Genomic DNA, 4,818 nt, shown 5'->3' with positions numbered 1-4,818 from the left:
AGCTTTAAATGTATGATCTGACTTCTGCTCCCCGCTCTCTTGTTTCTCTGGAGGAAGCCAAGGACAAGAGCTGTTGCCCTGGCTGGGACTCTGTCTTTTGGGGTAGCCCGTATATCTCTTTGGTATCCTGTAAGGGGGCAGGAGGGGCTGGGGTCCCAGTCCACCCTAATGGTACCTGAGCATCCCAGGGCTTCAGTTTTCCCACCTGTCCAATGGGACCCCTTCTGTCCTCACCCTACAAGGGGCACAAAGGGATGACACCAAACCTGGCAGGAACTTTTCACGCAGTCAAGGGAAGGAAAGGCATTCCTGGCAGAGGGAACAGCATGCCAAGTGTGAGAAGGCTCAGAGTAAAGAGGTTAAGAGTCCAGGTATTGGAGCCTACGGTTTTGCCCCTTCCACGCTGTGTGACGGTGGGCAAGTTCCTTTCCCTCTCTGGGTCTCAGTTCCGTCACCTGCAAAATGGGCAGAGCTTACCCCTTGGCTGTGCAGGGTCAACTTTCTGACTGGTAAGAGGGATTCTCATGCAGGTTAAGCTCCTGCTGCTCCTCCTCACCTACCTGCAAAGCTTTTCTGCCACTTTTGCTCCTTGGAAAACTCTTATCCATCTCTCTAAACTCTAGCTACCACATCCTTGCAGCCTTTCCTCATATACCCCCACCACTCTTGCACCCCTGTCCTTCCCTGCAGCCCCACTGTGACCCTGGAGTTGGGGAAGTGTCTGTGTCCAGCTGTCTCCCCTGACCTCAGGGTTCCTTGAGGCCTCAACGCAGAGGGGGCTCTGGGAGTGTTTGTTGACTGAATAAAGGAATTCAGTGGAAACGATGGTTTGTGCTGGACTTGGGGCGATAGGGAGCCTCAGAGGGTGTGTGAGCTGGGAGGCATGTGGTTAGGGCTGTGGGCCAGAGACCTCTCAGGGAGCCACTGTGGGGGCCCCAGGGCAGGCTGGTGGAGGAGGACCACTGGGTAGGGCTTGGCTGGAGCCCTCGAGGACAGAGCCCCCTCACTCCCAGGCCCAGCTGCTGGCCTTGGCTGCAGCCTGGGGGAGCTGATTACAGGCTCTCTGTGGGTGGGGAAGGAACAGGCTGCTCTCCCAGTGGTCAGAGGACAAGGCCAGGTTGGGGGAGCGAGGCTGTGGAGAGGGGACCAACATCACTGGGGCTAGGCCACCTCCCCCACACTGGCCCCCGTCATGTGCACCTCATAACTGCTAGAAAGATGTGGAGAGTGGCCAGGTTCAGTGGCTTACGTCTGTAATCCCAGCACTTTGGGAGGCCAAGGCAGGAGGATCACTTGAGGTCAGGAGTTTGAGACCAGCCTGGCCAACATGGCGAAACCGTCTCTACTAAAAATACAAAAATGAGCCTGGTGTGCTGGCACATGCCTGTAATCCCAGCTACTCAGGAGGCTGAGGCAGGAGAATTGCTTGAAACTGGGAGGTAGGGCCGGGCGCGGTGGCTCAAGCCTGTAATCCCAGCACTTTGGGAGGCCGAGACGGGCGGATCACGAGGTCAGGAGATCGAGACCATCCTGGCTAACATGGTGAAACCCCGTCTCTACTAAAAATACAAAAAAAATTAGCCGGGCGAGATGGCGGGCGCCTGTACTCCCAGCTACTCGGGAGGCTGAGGCAGGAGAATGGCGTGAACCCGGGAGGCGGGGCTTGCAGTGAGCTGAGATCCGGCCACTGCACTCCAGCCTGGGCAACAGAGCCAGACTCCGTCTCAAAAAAAAAAAAAAAAAACAGCCAAGGAACTGGGGGGGGTGGGGTCATCCTTCCGTCTCCATGCCATTACACTCCAGCCTGGGCGACAAAGCGATTCCGTTTCAATAAAAAGAAAGATGTGGAGAGAGACAGACAGACAGAAGGAAACTGAGAGATGAAGGCCGAGAGAGAGAGAGAGAGAGAGAGAGAGATCTCTGTCCCTACTCTCGTAGCCCCAGAGAGTCCCCTAATTTGGTAGAAATGGGGAGGGAGCTGCTCTGTGGTCAAGACAGACCGGAGTTCCAGCCCAGGTTCTCTCCTGCCTCGGGTCATCCTTCCGTCTCTCAGCTTCAGATTCCCTCCTATAAAACAAAGCTATAAGACCCCCTAGGCAGGAAGCTGGGGCCAAGCATCCACTGAACAAATAAATCCTGCTCTATTCCGGCTCCCCCAGCCCCTGCTCACCCAGAGGGGACCACCGTGTTGGGGAGACAGTGTTTTGGATGAGACACCCCCAGTCCTGCGTGTCAGGCGCCTTGAGAAGACCTGGACTCTGCTCGGCCTCCTGTGACCTTGGGCAAGTTTAAGGTCCTTTCTCTGTGCTTCAGTTTTCTTTTCTTTTCTTTTCTTTTCTTTCTTTTTTTCTTTTTCTTTTCTTTCTTTTTTTCTAGTGAGGAGACAGAGTCTCTGTCCCCCAGGCTGGTGTGTAGCGGTGCGATCTCGGCTCACTGCAATCTCCGCCTCCTGGGTTCAAGCGATTCTCCTGCCTCAGTCTCCCGAGTAGCTGGGATTATAGGCACGCGCCACCACACCTGGCTAATTTTTTATTTTTAGTAGAGACAGGGTTTCACCATATTGGACAGGCTGGTCTCGAACTCCTGACCTCAAGTGATCCACTTGCCCCATCTTCCCAAAGTGCTTGGATTACAGGTGTGAGCCACTGTGTCTGGCCTGTGTGCCTCAGTTTTCTTATTTGTACAGTAATAGAAACAACAAAATTCTGAACATTGCTGGTCTTGGAAGGTGCCTGCTCTCTTCCCCCCTCCCCCCCAGAAAATGCAGGATTATTATTTTTCAGTTGATCTATTTCATCTCTTTAAAATGGTTAAGACAATAGGGAAGACTTGGCTGTGTGTGGTGCCTCACACCTGTAATCCCAGCATTTTGGAAGGCTGAGTAGGGAGGACCACTTGAGTGCTAGATGAGCCTGGGCAATATAGCAAGACCCCCACCTCTACAATTAAAAAATTAAAAATGGCTGGGCGCGGTGGTTCACGCCTTAATCTCAGCACTTTGGGAGGCTGAGGTGGGTGTATCACTTGAGGTCAGGAGTTTGAGACCAGCCTGGCCAACACGGTGAAACCCCGTCTCTGCTAAAAATACAAAAATTAGCCGGGCGTGGTGGTGGGCGCCTGTAATTCCAGCTACTCAGGAGGCTGAGGCAGGAGAATCGCTTGAACCCAGGAGGCAAAGGTTGCAGTGAATCGAGATCGCACCACTGCACTCCAGCCTGGGAGTGGCTGGATTCTGGAGCCTGGGAGAGCGAGACTCTGTCTAAAAAGATAAAAATAGACTGGGCACGGTGGCTCACACTTGTAATCCCAGCACTTTGGGAGGCCGAGGTGGGCGGATCACGAGGTCAGGAGATCCAGACCATCCTGGCTAACACGGTGAAACCCCATCTCTACTAAAAATCCAAAAAAGTGCCTGGCGCGGTGGGTCACGCCTGGAATCCCAGCACTTTGGGAGGCCAAGGCGGGCGGATCACAAGGTCAGGAGATCGAGATCATCCTGGCTAACACAGTGAAACCTGACTCTACTAAAAATAGAAAAATTAGCCGGGCGTGGTGGTGGGCGCCTGTAATTCCAGCTACGCAGGAGGCTGAGCCAGGAGAATGGCGTGAACCCAGGAGGCGGAGCTTGCAGTGAGCTGAGATCACGCCACTGCACTCCAGCCTGGGCGACAGAGCGAGACTCCGTCTCAAAAAAAAAAAAAAAAGATAAAAATAAAAATTAAAAAATTTAACAATTAGCCGGGCATTGTATTGCAGGCCTGTAGTCCCAGCTACTCAGGAGGCAGAGGCGGAAGGATGGCTTGAGCCCAGGGGAACGAGGTTACAGTGAGCTATGATCCTGCCATTACAGTCCAACCCAGAGAGACCCTATGTCAAAAATGAATAAATAGCCTGGTGTGGTGGCTCTCGCTTCTCCCAGGACTTTCGGAGGCCAAGGCGGGAAGATGACTTGAGTCCAGGAGTTTGAGACCAGCCTGGGCAACATGGCGAAACCCCATCTCTACAAAAAAATACAAAAAATTAGCTGGGTGTGGTGGCGTGGGCCTGTAGTCCCAGCTACTCAGGAGGCTGAGGCAGGAGAATTGCTTGAGTCAGGGACAGGGAGGTGGCAGTGAGCCCATATCACGCCACTGTACTCCAGCCAGAGTGACAGAGCAAGACCTCATCTCAAAAATAAAACGTAAAAATAGGCGGCTGGGCCTGGTGGCTCACGCCTGTCACCCCAGTTACTTGGGAGGCTGAGGTGGGAGAATCACTTGAACCTGCGTCACTGCACTCCAGCCTGGGCGACAGAGCAAGACTTTGTCTCAATAATAATAATAAAAGTAATAATAGTCCAGGCACAGCTCATACCTGTAATCCCAGCACTTTGAGAGGCCAAGTCAGACGGATTGCTTGAGGTCAGGAGTTGGAGACCAGCCTGGACAACATGGCAAACCCCAGTCTCTACTAAAAAAAAAAAAAAAAAAAAAAAAAAAAAAATTAGCCGGGCATGGTGTTGTGCACCTGTAATCCCAGCTATTTAGGAGGCTGAGGCAGGAGAATCTCTTGAACCCAGGTGTCAGAAGTTGCAGTGAGCTGAGATCAAGTCACTACACTCCAACTTGGGCAACAGAGCCAGATTCCATCTCAGAAGAAAAAAAAAAAAAAGAAGAAGAAAAAAAAAAAAAAAAGAAAAAAGAAAGACTCATTGCCCAGTGCTCCCTCTGGGAGAAATACATCCAAGGCCCTGGCCCTGGGACAAAGGCCCTGGCACTAACTCCACCCTTGGCCTTCTTCCTGGGCGGTCCTGAAGAATGTTCTGTCCCTTCTCCAAGG

Source organism: Theropithecus gelada, chromosome 19 (genome assembly GCF_003255815.1).
Source record: "Theropithecus gelada isolate Dixy chromosome 19, Tgel_1.0, whole genome shotgun sequence".
Classification (NCBI taxonomy): Eukaryota; Metazoa; Chordata; class Mammalia; order Primates; family Cercopithecidae; genus Theropithecus; species Theropithecus gelada.
Note: the sequence above shows the minus strand (reverse complement) of the source record.